The sequence below is a fragment of the Stomoxys calcitrans genome, chromosome 2 (genome assembly GCF_963082655.1).
Source record: "Stomoxys calcitrans chromosome 2, idStoCalc2.1, whole genome shotgun sequence".
NCBI classification, from domain to species: Eukaryota; Metazoa; Arthropoda; class Insecta; order Diptera; family Muscidae; genus Stomoxys; species Stomoxys calcitrans.
The window spans coordinates 15247797-15269057 of NC_081553.1; the positions used below are offsets into that span (position 1 = coordinate 15247797).

The 21261-nt window shown below is 39.4% G+C and overlaps 1 long non-coding RNA gene across 5 annotated transcripts in view; it reads left to right on the forward strand.

Moving 5' to 3' along the window:
- LOC106082221 (uncharacterized) overlaps positions 1-21261 on the forward strand; it is a 119563-nt gene that overhangs the window by 38341 nt on the left and 59961 nt on the right. The window contains exons 1-2 of one of the 5 annotated variants that reach the window (XR_001220461.2): positions 19952-20102; positions 20367-20735. This is a non-coding gene — a long non-coding RNA (uncharacterized LOC106082221). Of the gene's footprint in view, positions 1-19951; positions 20736-21261 lie in introns of those variants that run through there. The other 4 variants (XR_001220462.2, XR_001220460.2, XR_001220463.2 and 1 more) reach the window with 4 other exon arrangements.

Below are 21261 nucleotides of genomic sequence, written 5' to 3' on the forward strand. Positions count from 1 at the left end.
TATATGGCAGCTATACCAGATTATGAACCGATTTAAATCGTACACAGTTATTGGAAGTGATGCCATAATACCATGTGCAAAATGTCAGTCAAATCGGATGAGAATTGCGCCCCCTAGAGGCTCAAGAAGTCAGGACCCAAGATCGGTTTATATGGCAGCTATATCAAAACAAGAACCGATTTTGCCCATTTACAATACCGACCTACACTAATAAAAAATATTTGTGCAAAATTTCAAGCGGCTAGCTTTACTCCTTTGAAAGTTAGCGTGCTTTCGACAAACAGACGGACGGACGGACGAACAGACGGACGGACGGGCGGACATGGCTAGATCGACTTAGAATGACATGAAGATCAAGAATATATGTACTTTATGGGGGTCTCAGACGCATACTTCGAGGTGTTACAAACAGAATGACGAAATTGGTATACCCCCATCCTATGGTGGAGGGTATGAAAATGCCATTAAGAAACTGCGAGCAAAATTATCTCATGAGTTCTGCCTGTTACAAGGTTAAGCTCAATGATAAGGGACCTCCATTTATTGGCGAGTCCGAATGGCTTGCCGCAAAGGCGACACCACTTAGTGGCACTAGGAGGGAAATACTGTGGCGTTATTAATATAAAAAAAATTAATTTTTTCTACCTCCCCACAAAACTGTTGATTGTTCAGCATGCTGTGGGCGTAATTTTAATGAGAAAAAATTTAAAAAATAATTTTGCTGGTCCGAGATTCAATCTCGGGACCTTTGTATTGTAAGTCTTTTGATGTACGCTGTGTGCCACAAAACCTACTAAAATCACTCCCATGTGTTAGAATATTGTGATATATAATTCGAACATGTAAAACATAAACACAAAGGCATGGCCATCTTTGGTGAAATAGAATTAAAGTTTGCTTTTTGGGTTGTTAGCTTATATTGAAAGGAGAAAAGAGGATATTATTCAAACAACAGTAGTGTGGATGAATGTGTGAAGTGTCTGCTTTGAAAACGGAAGGTTCTTGGTTCAACTCTCGGCTGCGATGAAGTAAAAGTTTGTATAAAATTTGTCTTCTTCAAAGAAACTGAGCATTGAGAACGAGGTGGCGCGGAGAAAGGCGCAACATGTCTGAGTCTAAGTAGCTATTTTTTAGCAATGTTCTACTTAGATAATAAGTCATTATTTTTGAGCACCTTGTATACTAAGGTATAAGTACCTATTTTTGAAATATTGGAAGGAAGGACTTTCTTATTAGGACATCACCATGTAAAAGTAATTAGAAACGATGCTTAAAAATAAGTAGTTACTAGTTTTTGAATGAGCTTACCATTCTGATTATTTGGTAATGAGAGTTTTTGCTGGGATTTCAATAAAATCAAGCCAAACTATTGGGTTGTCCAAAAAGTAATTGTCGGTAATATAGTAGTAATATAGTCGGCGTTGACAAATTTTTTTAACGGCTTGTGACTCTGCAATTGCTTTCTTTCTTCTGTCAGTTATCAGCTGTTACCTTTAGCTTGCCTTAGAAAAAAAGTGAGCGAAATTTCGTTTAAATTTGTTTCTTTGGCGTCAATTTTAATATGGGTACCACATGTATTGAAAGAAATTCATTTAACAAACCGAATCAACGCTTGTGATATGCACCTTAAACGCAATGAATTCGATCCGTTTTTAAAACGAATCATAACTGGAGATGAAAAATGGATTGTTTACAACAACGTTAGTCGAAAACGATCATGGTCCAAGCATGGTGAACCAGCTCAAACCACTTCAAAGGCTGATATCCACCAAAAGAAGGTTATGCTGTCTGTTTCGTGGGATTGGAAGGGTGTGGTATATTTTGAGCTGCATCCAAGGAACCAAACGATTAATTCGGATGTTTACTGTCAACAATTGGACAAATTGAATACAGCCATCAAGGAGAAGCGACCAGAATTCGTCAATCGTAAAGGTGTCATATTCCACCAGGACAACGCTAGACCGCACACATCTTTGGTCACTCGCAAAAACTGAGTGAGCTTGGCTGGAAACTTTTGATGCATCCACCATATAGCCCTGACCTTGCACCATCAGACTACCACTTATTTCGATCTTTGCAGAACTCCTTAAATGGTAAAACTTTCGGCAATGATGAGGCTATAAAATCGCACTTGGTACAGTTTTTTGCAGATAAAGGCCAGAAGTTCTATGAGCGTGGAATACTAAATTTGCCAGGAAGATGGCAAAAGGTTATCGAACAAAATGGCAATTATATATTTGATTGAGGTTCATTCTAAGTTTTATTAAAAATGCATTTACTTTCTTTTAAAAAATCCGCAATTACTTTTTTGGCAACCCAATACCTTGCTGTCTAATTTGAAATTTTTTTTTTTTGTTCAATTATTAATTTTTATTGCTAGCAAATCTTGCTGCCATAGATTTGCGATGCGTTTATTCCTAACCAATAGGAAGAAATAAGTAAACAAAGAATCTTTTCTTCACGTTAGTATATCAACGAACTTGCATTCCATTGATGCGTCAGCAACATTTACAAGGCTATGCATTTTCTAAACAATTTTTCGAATGCCGCAATCAATACGAAAATATTTACTTAATGTGGATTTAAACAAATTTTTAAAGAAACTGTCACGAACTGTTTTTAAATTAAATTGACATTGATTATAGTTGACTGCAAAGTAAAATGCAGTCATCCCTCGACTTGATTCATTAGTTCAACTTTAAAAAAAAATTTTTATGATAGTTTTTTGGCCGAATAAAACTTTTGGGATTTTTTATGTTAATGCAAAATATATGTATAGGAAATAAGGTGTTTTTAAGTTAAGACTACTACATTACCCACCGAAGAAGATCAATCGTAGGTATTTAAAAAATTCAGCAAAATTTTATTGGTTTTCTTGTATATAAAATTCAATTTGTGTTTGTTTATTTGTTTGTATGATTGTTTGTTTGTTTGTTTGTGGGTTTGTAAATTTGTTTGTTCCGTATAGACTCAAAAACGGCTAAACCGATTTCTTTGAAATTTTCACAGATTATGGGGAGTAGTCCGGAAGGAGTAATAGGCTATATAATTTTTTGATATCACGTTTATCAAAAATTAAAGTGGACCGATTGGGACAATATGGGACTTAAATGAAAGGTATTCAAGAGTAGAATACAAATTCCATATTACAAATTGGGTCCAAACCCCCAAAATAGGTTTATTGGACGATAATGACAAAATGGGAATCGAATGAAAGGTATTCGGGAGTAGATTACGGACCCTCCTACTTACCCCAAAAGTACCACATAAAACTAAAAGTGGATCGATTGAGATAATATGTGACTTAAATGAAAGGTATTCAAGAGTAGAGCACGATTTCCATATTAAAATTTAGTCCAAATAATTGGGGGGGGGCCGCCCCGACCCCAAAACCCCCAAATTGGTTTATTAGACGATAATAATAATATGGGGCTCGAATGAAAGGTATTCGCGAGTAGATTACGAATATGTTCTGGAAGGAGGTATAGGCTATGTAATTTGATAATGTTCGAAGGGGGCGAATCTTCCCCCGTTACCACAAAAATGCCAACCAAAATCAAAAGTTGACCGATAGGGACAATATGAGGATCAAATGAAAGATATTGGAGAGTAGAAAGTGAATGTGGTATAAAAACTTGGGTTCAAGTATCAAAGGGGTAGTCCAAGCCCGATAATTGCTACAAATTGAAATATTGGACGTATATATCAATATAGGACTCAAATGAAAGGTATTCGGGAGTACACTACGAATATGACATAAAAAACGAGGTCCAAGAAATTGATAGTCGCCCCATCCCCAATAAGCTCCCCAAATGGGAATACTACTCAATCGTAGCTTGATGAAACTCACATGATAGGCATTTGAGAGCAGATTACGAATATGACATTAAATTTCAAGAACCTAGGTGGTGTTTTACCACCTAAAATCGCCTCCAATAGGCTATTTGACCTATCAAAATAATGGGGGATCAAGTGATAGATTTTTTTAAATTGAGTGCGTCATTCAAATTTGTGCTTAAGTGGAAGTGTGGCGCACAACCCTCATATATATACCAAACGGCTGTATACACCAATCATGAGAATATGAGGTTAAATTAAAGATATAAGGTTGTGTACTGCGAATCTGATATCATTATCTAGGGGACCACCTCACCCCAAACATTAGCCAATCACGAATATATGGGATTCGGTTTGTTTGTTCCGTATAGACTGAAAAATTACTGAACCGATTTTCTCGAAATTTTCGCATATTGTGTAGGTTGGTCTGAAGGGAAACATAGGCTATATAATTTTTCGGTATCGGAAGGGGGACGGACCCTCCCCCTTATGCCAAAAACACAACCCAAAATCAAAAGTGGATCGATCGGCACAATATGGGTATCAAATGAAAGGTTTTGGAGAGTAGAATACGAATGTGGTATTAAAATTTGAGTCTGGTATACAAAATCAGATCGAAGTATAGGGGGTCACGCCAACCCTCAAAAACGCCATTAGACCCATTATGACTATAGGATACTTGGCTGAAACGATTTTCTTAAAATTTTCATAGATTGTGTACGTTTATCTGGAAGGAAACAAAGGCAATAAAATTTTTAGATCTCGGGTGGAGGCGGTCCCTTCCCCTTCCCCTTGCCCCATAAACGCCACTCACATCCGAAAGTTGTCCGATGGTCACAATAAGGGTATCAAATGAAAGGTATTGGAGACCAAAAAACGAATATGGCATTAAAATTTGGGTCCAAGTACCCAGCAGCCCTCCTCCTCTCCCCTTCTCCACTCCTCCCTTCTCCCATTCTCCCCCAACCCCAAAACTCCTCTAGACAGATATATTCGAAGCCCATGTCAATATGGGACTCAAATGAAAAATTTTAAGCAGTAGATTGCAAATATGGCAATAAAACATTAGGTCCTAGTAATGGGAGGGCGCCCACCCCCAAATACCCCCAAATGAGCATATTAGCCGACCTTTGCTATATGGGACGCAAATGGTAGGTATTAGGGAGTAAATTACGAATATGACATTAAAATTTGCGTTCAAGTCTAGGTGGCGCTTGTCCTCCTAAAGACACGTCAAATGGGTTATTTGGCCCATTTCGACAACATGGGACTCAAATGAAAGGTATTTGAAAGTAAAAAACGAATTTTATATCCAATTTTGGAGCCAATTGTTTTGGGGTACGCCTTAGAGCACCCCCTAAACTGGACTTCATTTCCGGTGGGAATAAAGAACGAATTTTATATCCATATTTTGAGTCGAAATGTCTAACGTGTCATCCCTCCACTAATGAGAACATTACCCTAAGGAAAAACGTTACCACCAGAAACGGAGAAGGGGCAAATTCTCACACATCCGATTAAAGTTTAAACTCAATGATAAGGGATCTTTTTTTATAGCCGATTCCCCCTCTTTGGTGAAAATTTTTTAAATGACCATTCATGGCATTGAACCTCGCAAATGACGCCAACATTTAGAGGGGATAAACACTGCTTTGTCCGATGTTCTCGCCTATGGCACGAATTCGATATCCACAATCAGGGCCAAGTGTCCCAAAACTAAAAAGATATTAGAGAGTTAAATAAGGTGCAGCGGAGGGGGCCCGGTTCGGCTAGTTTATAAATATAACAAGTTTGCTGATACAATAAAAGCCTCTATAGATATGAGCACTCCCGATGTGATAATCTATCCCTTCTGAATTGCTACAAATAGCACACAATAAATTTTCAATTTTCATTTTTAGACCTAGGTAGCTTAATGTAGTGACTTCTCCTTTACATTCTGGGCTATGACGTGAGGCAGCATTACAAAATCGTTGCACTTTTAGCTGGAATCAGCTTGGATTATGAACAAGAATGTTATGCTCTGGTGCTTGCAAATAGCCAGCTACACATCATCACCACCTCGAATGTTTGTTATGGCTTAAGCCGTTGTTCTTGCCTCCTTAAGGTGGTACGGTTGTAGGGAAGGAGGTGGTTTTTCCCCCAGCTGTGCAAGTGCATTTTTGAAATAGTAAACATGTAATTTGTATGCGTAACATTTAATGCAATTAAACAATTAAAACTAAAAATACAAAATTTAATTAAAATAACAACAAAATTGCAAACGAACCATCAGAAATGGGAAAAAACCGCCAACAAAGCTGGAAAAAAAGAAAGACAAAACTACGGCTAAAACAATGAGCAAGCTTAACCTTTACATGCATTGTAGAGAGGCAAGCAACAGTACAACTAGTAAGCAGTGATGGTCTTACTCTGAGGAATATTGAGGGTCAGATGAGTAATGAGGAAAAATAGGGGCCTACTGCGTTATATATGTTCCCATTCAATTTTAGGTAAGAATCGTATCTCTAAAACCAGAAAAAATGTTCGGCTGATATCAACACACATTTTCTGCTGATATTAAATTAAACAATTAAAAAGCCGTTAAATTCAGCTGGGCCGAACTTTGGATACCCGCCACCTCGGGTACTTATGTAAACCAACTTTCGTATAACGTATAACCAAATCTGGACTAAGTTTCAGAAAAATATCGAAGACCCTAACACAACTCACTGTCCCAAATTTTGGCGACGTTGGACAATAAATGCGCTTTTTATGGGCCCAAAAACTTAAATCGAGAGATCGGTCTATATAGAAGCTAAAAGCAAATCTTGATCGATCTTGGCCAAATTGCAGAAATATGTCCAGGAGCTTAACTTAACTTACTGTCTCAAATTTTGGCGACATCGGACAATAAATTCGCCTTTTATGGGCCCAAAACTTTAAACCGAGAGATCGGTCTATATGGCTGCTATATCCAAATCTGAACCGATCTGGGCCAAATTTCAAAAAGATGTCAAGGAGCCTAACACAACTTGCTGTCCCTAATTTTAGCAAAATCGGGCTATAAATGCCCCTTTTATGGGTCTAAAACCTCAAATCGAGAGATCGGTCTATATGACAGCTATATCCAAATCTGAACCGATCTGTGCCATATTGTAAATAACTGTCGAGGGCCCTAACTTAACTCACTGTCCCAACTTTCGGCGACATCGGACAATAAATGCGCCTTTTACGGGCCCAAGACCTTAAATCGAGAGATCGGTCTATATGGCAGATATATCTAAATCTTGTTCGATCTGTGCCAAATTGTAAAAAGCTGTCGAGGGCCCTAACTTAACTCACTGTCTCAAATTTCGCCGAAATCGGACAATAAATGCGCCTTAAATCGAGAGATCGGTCTATATGGCAGCTATATCCAAATCTGGACCGATCTGTGCCATATTGTAGATAGCTGTCGAGGGCCCTAACTTAACTCACTGTCCCAAATTTCAACAAAATCGGATATTAAATGTGGTTTTTATGGGCCTTAGACCCTAAATCGGCCGATCGGTCTATAAGGGGGCTATATCAAGATATAGTCCGATATAGCCCATTTTCGGACTTAAACTGCTTATAGACAAAAAAAGAATCTGTGCAAAGTTTCAGCACAATTACTCTATTTTTAAAGACTGTAGCGTGATTTCAACAGACAAACGGACAGATATGGCTAGATCGTCTTAGATTTATACGCTGATCTATGATGAAGCTTCATCCTTGATGGAGCTTCATCGTCAAAAAATTTAATGAAGTATAGCAGGAAAATGTTCACGATTTAATTCCAGTTTTTGGGCGAGATGAATCTTTACAGTACCTTATGTAAACAACACAAATAGCGCTCGTATGTCAAAACGTTTTGAATGCGTATAACCTCAAACATATCAAGCTTTACGATAGAGCTGTCAGTTGGCAAATTGCAATACAAGGGTTATCCAATCCCGAAATATAAAAGGCTTCCCTCGTATCTCCCTTCCTTGTACGACAGTTGTGGTGAATAAACTCATTTTTTGAATAAGCTCAGTTTTCGAACAGTTTGAAACTTCGTACTCAAAAACATAGTACGAATCAGTTTTTAAGTATATTAAAATTTTTTAGTATTATAAGCTGTAATCTATCTGGACCAAATGACCCTTTGCAACGGCCGACGACCTACATCAATAAGAAGTATCTATGAAAAATGTCATGCGGGTAGCCTCATTCGTTCAAACGCTATAGTGATTTCGACTATCTGTGGAACGGATGGACAAATATGGGTAGACTGACTATTAACGACGAATGGGCAAATAATAATTATCCGATTTGACTGAAATTTTGCACGTGGTGGTATGGTTGAAATCGGTCCATGTTTTGATATAGCTGCCATATAAACCGATCTTTGGTCTTAACTTCTTGAGCCTCTAGAGGACGCAATTCTCGTCCGATTTGACTGAAATTTTGCAAGTAGTGTTTTGGTATCACTTTTAACAACTGTACTAAGTATGATTGAAATAGGTCTATGTTTTGATGTAGCTGCCATATAAACCGATCTTGGGTCTTGACTTCTTGAGCCAATAGAGCGCGCAATTATCATCCGATTTGGCTGAAATTTAGCATGAGGTGTTTTGTTATGACTTCCAATAACTGTGCTAAGTATGGCGCAAATCGGTACATAACCTGATATAGCTGCCTATAAATCGATCTGGGATCTTGACTTCTTGAGCTTCTAGAGGGCGCAAATCTCATCCGATTTGGCAGAAATATATGTGCCGTTATGATACCGAAAGCTATACTCGTACTGGCCACCTTCTTATTTCGTTCAGTAATAGCCTCGGGTTCTAATGATCCAGATTTCCATATAGGATTTTTGTCGTCCTCATATAATAGCTTGACGATTGATTGGGCGCAAAATGACCATCTATGCCCCTAAAGTTTAATGTGAACATTGTACCGGATAACATGTGACAAGGGGATTTGTTAATTCTACATTGTCAGCACATTTTCTCATTTCTTATGCAGCAACAACAACAATTTAAAATAGACATGAACATTTGTATGTTTTTAACAAGGGAGGGTATGCAACAAAAAAAACAACAACAAAATACCATTTCCTATGTTAACCCCAAAGAAATTCCACTAAACATTTTTCAGTCAATCAATAAGATTACGAATTTCCGTCCCAGATTGGTACAATACAACGGCACATACCAACAAATCATATTTATGATAGTTTTCCCCATATCGATGAGTGTTGTCCGATTAAAATTTTGGCTTAATTAAAGGAGACATTCTTCATCATTTTAATTTTATGCCCACCACCAAAGGATGGGGGTATATTCATTTTTTCATTCCGTTTGCAACACATCGAAATATCCATTTCCGACCCTATAAAGTATATATCTTCTTGATCGGCGTAAAAATCTAAGGCGATAATGGCTATATCGCCTTAGATTTTTGTCTGTCTGTCCGTCTGTCTGTTGAAATCAAGATACAATCTTTAAAAATAGAGATATTGAGCTGAAATTTTGCACAGAAAGCCAGAGACACACACCAACCAATATGGGACGCGTTTCGTCATTTGGTTACAATAACTCATAGGCCATTTTAGGTGTGAAGGTTTCAAGGACCCTAGGTTAGTATGTTGTACTTATATCGTATCTATTGCGAAAACACATCTATGGCATAAATACCACATTTTCCACGCTCGACAGTCCTGTCTGCTAGCTTTTTTCCGTTGTCATCCCCAGGATACGCAACCAGGTATTTTGCTTTACAGGCGGTGTTTTTTCGGCATGAGTGCGCCTCTACGACAGTTAACTATAAATGTCTGGTTCGTACGCTTCTCCCAAACAAGTCCCTTATAGTCTTTATTGACCTCGGGCAGTATTTGGAAATGGGGTGGCAAACTCGACATAAAGGTTCGAACCTAAATTTGAGTTAATCGTTTTGCAAGCCTCTGAAATCTGGTGTTGATCTTTTATTGAACATTTCTCAAAATATTTAGAGCCACTGGCCTTTAAGCATTAGTGCAACCAAGTAAAATATCCTCCCGTGGAGGTCGTTTTAACACGAGCCACTTTTCCTCAGGTGGGTGTGGATAGATGTATGAGTTCAAAGTGAAAATTGTTAAAGTTCAAGTTAATTGGGGGCATTAATTACATCGATTACATGAAGGGCCACACCGTGGTATAAACGCCATTAGCAAAGTCAAGGGAAAAGTGACAAATATATAGCAAATGCACGAAATACACGAGCGCATTTGAAAATGAGTGTGACCACACACTAGTACACTTTGCTGGGCTTTGTCTTTACGAGTAGTGTAACGTCATGCCAATGGTATAACAAACAATGCAATCCAAACGAATCTAAAAACTTAGCTAAACAATTTATTGTCCAAAGATAGGCGATGGATGGAGGATAGCTAATATCGGTATATGTATATAACCATTTGGCAAATCTTACATATATATATGTATATATCTACACGTATACAGTTACATACACACGTGTAAATTCACATTATGGTGCCATCTCTACCTTCTATGGAAGACTGAAGAGTTATAGACGACATTTACAAAGCGAACAAACCACCATATGGAACTTAGGAACCAACCGGGCAAACAACATTTACACTCACATAGCAACTGAGGACATACGAACATACCATATGTCCGTGTGTCGAAGACGAATATCAAGTAGAAGGTAAGAGGCAAAAAAAAAGCTGATGCGTTCAAGAGCGATGCAATTTTCCCAGGGAAGCAAAGAAATCATTCGTTTTCTGTCCAGCCCTGATGACCATACTAGCAAGAGAGGGATTGTCAAAGAGAAAGAGTGAGAGTGTGGGTAAGCATGAGAGGGAGGGGAAAAGGCTGTGGAAAACTGGTTGAGTAGGGTCCATCTGATATGCCGATATGGAGATATGAAATTGAAGGGCAAGGCAACAAACAAAAGCGCTGGAGCAGCGCTATCTCAGTACGGGTAATATTCAATTACTGGACAAAAAAAGGGGGAATAGTGAGGGGATAGCTATAAGGCAGTGCAATCATCAATCGGATGATAGTGTTCGTGGTCATTGTGCTATTGCAAAATGCCACTGTGCTTTCTGTGTGTGTTGGGGTTTGTGCATCAACCAGCCGTGTAGATGGCAACAAACACTAACACCACCAAAAACAAGAACAAAGACTACAGCTGCAACAACAAAAACAATAACAAAAACGACGCTAACAACACGAACAACAGCCGCAATCAATGTTACATAACATCCTTGAACTTGAGCTGCGTTTTGGGTCGGTCGGTCTCTCGGTTGGTAGGTCTTCTTCTCCACACAGTCACACACACGCTCTACCATATTCACAGAGAGATACACACTTTTCAATTCGTTTCGATTCTCTCTTTCTCACATAACTGAATAGAACAGAGATGCGAAATGCAAGCACTCGCATTGGCATTACCTTTTTTGATTGGAATTTTTGTCGTTCAAGGGCCCTCTTGCATTGGCAATGGTTAGGCTTTTGGAGTGAACAAGAATTTAAGTGTTGTTGGAGCATTTGTTTTGTGGGCATTGTATGACAAAATTTGGAATATACTACAATAGAAATTTGTATTGAAATTTGTCAATAGAAATGTTCAGAGTTTAAACTCGGGCGATTTAAGCATAATTGTAATCTATTTGCACCAGTGCGGCCTTGCGAACACATCACCATGAACTTTTAACTTTCAAAATTTGAAATAGGGTAAAATTGGGGTTGAAGCTGTCAAAGCTATCTATTAGTGGATCTATTTAGTCGGTATATAATTTAGGTATAAAAGATACATAGTAAGTTTAGTTACCATACCATATTTCAGCCGAATTGGTCGGGGTAAGTCAGGAATAAGAAGATCGATTTCTGAAGAACCCGTGGAGGTATTGATAGAACAGCGCCACACAACCCACATTTCGACGATGCCGAAGGGAAACAATGGAGTTGGATACCCTATAAGAGTTGGATATCCCACTCAGTAATGGCTTGCAAATTTCGGCATAGTGTTTTGTTAATAATACGCCTCCTGTCCTCAATCGCTCGAGTAATCGGCCTATGGTCGAATGAAAATGAATGACAGAGGTTGCTGTCATTCGCGAACGAGTAGATCGGATTGAAACTCAGATCGTCAATGAAAATAAGAAAAAGAGAACTCCTATAGTGCGATCTGTAAGAAAGCTCGATATAAATTGGGCGAAGTTGTTATCGACACCGAAAGTGGCAAGCTTAGAAAGGAGTGAACCTTTCCAAACCCTAACAAATGCCTCGGAGATTTATAAAGCCATGTTCTTACTCTCACCGAACATGTAAATAGAGGGACCCCGATGTTCCGAAAAAAAATCCACCAGGTCACCCGTGGCGCGATTTCTGCGGTACCCATACTGTCGGTCGCTAAGAAGACCATTGGACTCTAAGCATTTCATAAGTTGGTGATTGAACATGCTTTCTATATCATTGGGAAATTCGAGTCACAACGTTATTGGGAGGTAATTCGCAAGTTTGGCTGCCTCACCCTTCATGAAAACATTCGAACGGCAAACATGTTTGAAAAAATTGAGTAGAGGACGAGCGAGCGTTGAATAAAAAGTGATGATATGCCATCCGGGCATGGGAATTTTTTTAAATCGAGTTCTGCAAGAACCCTTTTAAATCCTTGCGTTCGTAAATATATCTGATGCATGGATTAGACACGTGCTCAATACCGTGGTGTGGTTAATCGCTTTCCGGTAGGGAAGAATTTCCCGCAAACAAGATAGCCAGCGGGTTAGCCTTATCAACCGGGTCGGTGGATATCAGCTTGTCTTAAATACGAGTCGGGATAGCAGAGGAGTTGCCCTTTACTCTTTTCACAAACGACTAAAATAACCTTTACAAGAAGACACTGGTTGTGCAGAAACTTTTCACGTCCAAGTACCCTGGCACACGATGCTTTTGTGTGTTTGCGCTGTAATTCGCATATAAAAATGGGCCGCGAATACGAAAAAGTTGCTGAAGTGATGCAATGATTGGAGTTTGAAAGAGGTGCGGTTACATTTACTTCGAACTTTTTAAGATGCGAAGATAGGAAAAGATTTAGAGTACGAATTTTTGCCTTTCGACGGGAATGTGTGGAATGGTTCATTCACAAGCAGCGTTAAGTCATTCTGCGCCAGACCGAAAAGCTCGGTCTAGACCAGACTCGACATGGACGTTGATGGGTCTAACAAATTTCAGGGACATCTATTAATAGAAGGGCTGCGGAGTCGACTTTTTGAGGCTGAAGTTAAAGTCGGAGTCGGACTACAGTGTGGAGTTGAGCACGCTTGTCCTGACTCCGAACCGGAGTCAAGGACTAGACTCCGCAGCCCTAGTAATAATGCACTTTTTATGGGTCCAAGAACTTGAACCGGGAGATTGGTATACATACATGACAGCTATATCCAAATACAGCCCAATCTAGACCATATTTGGTACGAACGTCGAGAGGTCTAACACTACTCATTGTCCAACATTCAGCGAAATCAATTAATAAATATGCCTTTAATGAGCCCTAGACCTTAAATCTGGAGATGAGTTTATATAGCAGCTATATCCTAATATATCCCGATCTTGTAACGAATGTCAAAAGGGCTTAACACAATTCGCTGTGCCAAATTTCAGCGAAATCGGTTAACAAAGCTTTTTTGTAGATGCAAAAACTTTTCTATGGAAACAAAAATAATCTGTGCAAAGTTTCAGATCAATATCTTCATTTGTAAAGACTGACTTGGCTAGATCGTCTCAGATTTGTACGACGACAAAGAAAATACATATATTCTTTATACAGTCGGAAATGGATATTTCGATATGTTGCAAACGAAATAACAACATTTATATACCCTCACCCTTCGGTGGTGGGTAAATAGATAGTCAATTTAAATATAACTGAAAAGTTGCTGGGCGAAAAAAAGGTACCCGATCCCTGGTTAGAATGGACAAAAATACTCAACCATTGATGGGTAAAAGTACTCACAGTTTTGCACATTACTGTATACGTACACAAGAATATAATCCCAAGCAAGCCCAAGGGCTTGCACATAATTGCAATTATGTAATCCTCACTGATATAAAGACATTCTCACACACAACGTTTTTCTCCTTTTTTATGACTGAGCAAAGAGCCGGCTGACTGCTCTTTGCTCAGCCAAAAAAAGGAGAAAAAAATTTCGAGTCGAGTGCGGATGGTTAACTCTGAAAGTTAAAATTTTAAAAGTTTCGCCTTATGTGCACAAATGCAGGCATGACTAATTCGAAAAATCATTAGAGCAAAAGACAAATGGCTACCAGGTACAAGAATTTCCAAGTCTTTTAATGTCCGGATCGACTGTTGATGAGTTGCCCCCAAACATTAAGACCGGAACTATGATGCCACATTTGTACTAATTTTTGTTTCGTCCAATCCACATGTCTGCTAATCGGTTTTTTGGGAGTGCATCTCTCACAAATTTTGTTTACAGCACTACACTTACATTATTATTATTTTAGTTGTATTTTTCGGGAATGGCAGATATGTTTAAGACTCACTTTGCCAGTAGGGGGTAAGCACCGCCGAAAATTTTGTAGGTGTTCACGCCTGGATTTGAACCCAGGCGTTCGGCATCATAGGCGGACATGCTAACCTTTGCGCCACGGTGGCCTGATATAGCTTATATATAAACCGATTTCGGATTTTGACTTCTTAAGCCGCTAGAGGGCACAATTACTATCCGATTTGGCTAAAATTTACCATAAAGTGTTTTGGTGTCACTATCAACAACTGGCCAAGTATGGTCCATATAGCTCCCATATAAACCGATTTCGGATCTTGACTTCTTGAGCCTCTAGAGGGCGCAATTCTTATCCAATTTGGCTGAATGCGAAAATTAGTGTTCAAATCGGTTCATAACCTCATATAGCTCCCATTTAAACAGATTTCGGATCTTGACTTTTTGAGCCTCTAGAAGGCGCAATTATTATCCGATTTGGCTAAAATTTTGCATGAACTGTTTTGGTTTGGCCATCAACAAATGTACCAAGTATGGCCCAAGTCTGACCGGAGTCCTTAATTTGGTACCACGGGAGTCGCAAAAACCTGGGATTTCGATTCCAGCCCGACTATGGTGAGGCCCCAGTGGGGAGTAAAGTGGTGGCAGTGATTTGGACCCAAATCGCGTGTAGAGCTCAAGCTCGATGTGGAATTGCATTGTAACCAGGTGCCGTGACTCATAGATCGGAAGGAGTTTTAGATAGTGCTCCGCTCCTAACCAAGGGGGAGAACACGTCCAAACAACGTGAACTCAAATTGGTACCCATGCATATCCAAGGCTATGTGTGGGGGCGTTGGTGGGCGCATTATAATCACCCAGGGTTAACAGCCCTGCAGGATTAAGCCAACACGGCTGGTGCCTGCATTAAACACCATTAGGACAATTCATTGATAATCTGTTGGATCAGGCCGGGAATCCGATCTACTCATTTGCGAATGACAGCAACCTTTGTCATTCATATTCATTAGATCCTAGGTTAGAGACAAGAGGCGAATTATGGATGGGATACTCCGCCTGGACTTGCTGGTCATCTCTGAGTGGGCTCGTATGAACAGAGTAGATTTGAATGCACGCAAGACGCAGTGCTGTTTGCTATCACCAAAAACCATTTACTGATTCACTAGAATCTGCTCTGTCTATGACGGTATGGATGTTGAGCAATGAGAAGCTCTTGATGATATGGGCATGAAGATACAAATCGATGCTTGTTGGTTGAAACATGTATTTGAAGTGCATTCAAGTGTTTGGGCTTTTTGAAGCGGTGTAATTTCCATCCTCGGCCTGATGTAGGTAGTATAGATATTGAGAAGATAAGAAGAGGTGAAATATTTCTCGAACCGCTTAAGAAAGCCCAAACACTTGAATGCTTCTTTCGACACTTCGAATTCATGTTTTGACCAACCGACATCACATTGTATCTTCATGCCCAGAACATCAAGAGCATTTGACTGCTCAATATCTATACCGTCGATAGATATCGACAATTGAAGTGGGTCAGTGCATCGCTTGTGAGACAAGAAACAGCGCGGCGTCTTCTGTGCGTTAAAGTCTACTCTGTTCATTCCACCCCACTCGGAAATGGCCAACAAATCCTGGGAGAGCGTCTCATCCATAATGCGCCTCCTATCCACAATTTCTTGAGGACTGTGCCTATGGTCGAAGGAATATGAATGACACAGACTACTGTCATCGGCAAATGAGTAGACTGGATTCGAAGTCTGAGGGTTATAGATCGTCAATGAAAATAAGAAAAAGGGAAGGGGAAAGGACAGAGCCTTGTGGCGGACACACCTGCTGTCAAAGTATACTCATCGGAGGAGAACCCATCTACAACAACTTGTATAGTGCGATCTTTCTTTCTCAGAAGCTCGATATAAATCGAACGAAGTTATTACCGACACCAAAAGTGACGAGCTTTGATAAAAGTGCACCGTGCCAGACCCTATCAAATGCCATGGAGATATCCAGAGCCACGACCCTACTCTCACCAAACTGGTGGATAGAGCGACTCCATCGTGCCGACAAAAATGCCATTAGGTCTCCCGTAGAGCGATTTCTGCGGAACCCATATTGTATGTCGCTAAGAAGGCCATTGGACTCCAAGTATCTGACAAGATGATGGTTAACCAAACTCTCCATAACCTTGGAGAGCGCGAAGCATATCGCAATTGGCCGGTAATTCGCAGGGTTGTTGGACGCACCTTTCTTGGGGATGGGCTGAACGTTCGCAACCATCCAAAACACTCGCATGGTAAGCAAGGTTGAAAAGCTTGTGTAGTGGCCGAGCAGGCGTCGAAGAACACTTACAAAGGACAAGTGTTGATATACCGTCCGGGACCGGAGATTTATTTACGTCAAGATCCGCAAGGACCCTTTTAACTTCACGTGTTCGAAAGAATATCTGAGGCATCGAATTAGGTACACTATCAATCACGGGGAGTGGTTGATTGCTAAACGGCAAGGAAGAATTTCCTGCAAACATTTCAGCCAGTAGATTAGCCTTATCAACCGGGTCAGTGAATACCTGATCATCCTTTGGGAGCTATATCGGGTTATAGACTGATTTGGCCCGTATTTGGCACAGTTGGAGGAAGTCGTCCCAGAATACCGCATGCATTGCGGCTTTTAAGGACTCAAGAAGTCCAATCAGGAGATCGGTTTATATGAGAGTTATAGACCGATTTGGACTGTGCTTGGCACTGTTGTTGGGAGTAGTCACAAAATACTACATGCTCAATTTCAGCCAAATGGGACACAAATTGCGGCTTATAAGGGCTCAAGAAGTCAAACGGGGGATCAGTTTATATGGGTGCTATATACCACTTCGGACCGTATTTGGTAGAATTGATAGAAGTTGTAAGAGAACACCACATGCATAATTTCAGCCAAATTGGAAAAAAATTGCTGCTTGTAAGACCTCAAGAAATAAAATCGGGAGATCGATATATATGGTAGCTATACCAGGTTATTGATTGAATTGATCCATACTAGGCAGAGTTTTTGGAAGTCATAACAGAACACTTTATGCAAAATTTCAGCCAAAAGCTCAAGTAGTCAAATCGGGAGATCAATTTATATGGGAGCTGTATCAGGTTATAAACCGATTTGGACCGTACTTGGCACATTTGCTGGAAATCATAATAGAACACCCCTTGCATAATTTCAGCCAAATCGGAAATTGGGGCTTCCAGGGGCTCAAGAAATCAACGTGCCCCATTTCCCCCAACGACCTACATCAATATTAAGTATCTATGCAAAATTTCAAGCGGCTAGCTTTACGCGTTCGACTTCTATCGTGATTTTGACAGATGTATGGACGGACGGACATGGCTAGATCGGCTCAGGGCGTCGAGACGATCTTAGACGAAGATTTCAAGGTGTTACAAACGGAATGATTTCGATAAAAATACCTTCAAACCCATGCCGTCCTGCTTAGGTGATTATTGTTGGAGCGGTTTTATCGTCCCCCAGATGGTAAAGTCTAATTTGACTGCTTCTAAATGTCTTTAAATCCCATAGTGCTATTATTATACCCTCCACCATAGGATGGGGGGGTATACTAATTTCGTCATTCTGTTTGTAACTATTCGAAATATTCGTCTGAGACCCCATAAAGTATATATATTCTTGATCGTCGCGACATTTTATGTCGATCTAGCCATGTCCGTCCATCTGTCCGTCGAAAGCACGCTAACTTCCGAAGCAGTTAAGCTAGCCGCTTGAAATTTTGCAAAAATACTTCTTATTAGTGTAGGTCGGTTGGTATTGTGAATGGGCCATATCAGTCCATGTTTTGATATAGCTGCCATATAAACCGATCTTGGGTCTTGACTTCTTGAGCCTCTAGAGTGCGCAATTCTTATCCGATTGGAATGAAAGTTTGCACGACGTATTTTGTTATGATATCCAACAACTGTGCCAAGTATGGTTCAAATCGGTATATAACCTGATATAGCTGCCATATAACCCGATCTTGGGTCTTGACTTTTTGAGCCTCTAGAGGGCGCAATTCTTATCCGATTTGAATGAATTTTTGCACGAAGTATTTTGTTATGATATTCAACAACTGTGCCAAGTATGGTTCAAATCGGTCCATAACCTGATATAGCTGTCATATAAAAATATCTGGGGACTTGACTTCTTCAGCTTCCAGAGGGCGCAATTCCTATCCGATTTGGCACGAAATTTTGCACGTCGTATTTTATTCTTACTTTCAACAACTGTGTCAAATAAAGTTCAAATCGGTTCATAACCTGATATAGCTGTCATATAAACCTATCTGGGATATTGACTTCTTGAGCCTGTAGAGGTCGCAATTATTATCCGATTTGCCTGAAATTTTGTACGACGGATTCTCTAATGACCATCAACTTACGTGTTTATTATGGTCTGAATCGGTCTATAGCCCGATAGAGCTCCCATATAAATCGATCTCTCTATTTTACTTCTTGAGCCCCCAAAGGGCGCAATTCTTATTCGAATTGGCTGACATTTTACACAGGTCTCCAACATATAATTTAATTGTGGTCCAAACCGGACCATATCTTGATATCGCTCTAATAGCAGAGCAAATCTTTTCTTATATCCTTTTTTGTCTATGAAGAGATGCCAGGAAAAGAACTCGACAAATGCGATCCATGGGGTATATAAGATTCGGCCCGGCCGAACTTAGCACGCTTTTACTTGTTGGTATATATATCCGTTTATTGGCCGAATGAATTTTAGTTTGATAATCTTTTATTAAGGCCCCATTGGCTAGGCCTTATCTTACCCCATTTCGCTTCGCTTGAGTGCCAAGTCAGTGTTGCTCTAGGTTTGCTAGGTTGGTTTGTTGAAAGTGATATTATTTTGTTGTAAAATTTACAAAAGAAAAAAAATCCTTCCGACAGGCACGGATGGCATGGTACATCCATGCCTGTGAGATGGAACACTTTTTGTTTTTTAAATTTAACAACAAAATAATATCACTTTCAACAAACCAACCGCATTAGTGGCCACATTGCCACATCTTTTCCTTGCACGGATTACAATGGCAGTCAACCATTATGGCCAGTGTGACATGGCTCTTCCAGTTAGCAGCTATCTAAGCGAATCCAGACCAGCCATTCATCCATCCATCCATCCATCCATCTACTCATACGACAAAGTCACTCAGTCAGTTAGTCTGTCACTTCCAAAACCGATCGAATGGTAAGCCTATCTAGCTGGCGGCCGCCTTTTCACCCGCTAAACTGATGTTGGTTGGCTGGAAAAACCTATAGATGGAGGGATAGATGACTGGCTGGTTAGTTGTTAGCTGTGCTATAAGTATCTACACTTTGAGGCGGTGTATATTGTTGCACTACGACATACACAAGAAGGCTCTGTAGTCATACAATTCCATACAACCATACACTTGTGTGCATTCATATACGCTCGCTTGGTTCGTCCATCCATCCATTCGCCCTCCCCAAATGTCCGTCTGTAAGTGAGAATGCGACGACGTCGCATGAGTCTGCTATCGGTCGATTGGCAGGCATTTTCGGTTTGCTTGATAGCAGCCTGATTCCTAGTTGCCATTGAAAGCTCGACAAGCAAAGTGGAAGCAACAGCAAAACGCTGCTGCCAACAGCAGCCTAGCAAAGCCAAATTAACAAATTCAAAATCAGAAAGAGTTCAAGTGCAAACAACCACGGATGGCCAAATGAGCCAAGGGCCGGTAGATGCTGTAAACCAAGTTTTAATAATAAATTAAAAAAAAAAAATATTAAAAAAAATGTACAGTTAGGTTTGAAAAGTGTTATATGAAAAATGCATACAAAAATGACATCAACCAAAGAGTTGGTTTTGCTATTTCCTTTTTGTTGTTGTTTTTTTTTTTTTTTTTGTTTTTTGCAAAACCCAAAAATTGTCAATCAACTAAATTGTGACACAATATGTTTGAACAAATTAAAGTGTGCGTGTGTTTTTTTTTCTCTCATTTTTTTTCTAGAACAACAAATGTCATTAAGCATTGCTGAAGCCTTTGTGAAATAAGCAACAACAATAACAAAAAAAAACAAAATGATTACTATTGTCAGCTCCCACAAAAAAAAGTCATAGAAAATAATGTCAATTTCTGACAAATTTCTTTGTTATTTAAAAAAAACGAAAAAAAAATAAACAAAAAAATAAGCAACTGCTACAACAAATGACTTCAATCACCCAAAGCTATGCTAATTACAGCTAAAGGCAGTAGTCTGTCTAATCATCAGCGGCAAACATTATTATTGCTTAATAACCAACATACGGTCATCGGGTTTAAATTAAAACAAACTCTCTGTGATTGCTGCAGCCAACAATACGTCTTGAGGGAATCAAGGTAAAGATTTTAATTTTATTATTAATTAATTTGAAATTATTGTCGTTAAGAGAATGTTAAAGCACACAAAACCACAATATAAAAAAATATAATTATATATGTACCTATATATCAAATTTTTGATCCCACTTAAAAATATATGGGGAATTTCATGAGTTTTAATATTTCTGATTTTTAAGATATTAAAATTGAAAGAAAAACAAGTAAAAGGTTGCTAAGTTCAGCCGGGCAGAATCTTATATACCCTCCACCATAGATCGCATTTGTCGAGTTCTTTTCGCGATATCTCCTTTTAAGCAAACAAAGAATTTTGAATAAAAACTGTTCTATTATGGGAGCTATACAAAGTTATAGTCCTATTCGCACCATAAATTAATGCAGAACAATGTAGAAGTCATTGTATAATATTTCAGATCATTCGGATAAGAATTGCACCTTGTAGGGGCTCAAGAAGCAAAATCGGGAGATAGGTTTATATGGGAGCTGTATCAAACTATTGATCGATTCAGAGCATATTAGGCACGTA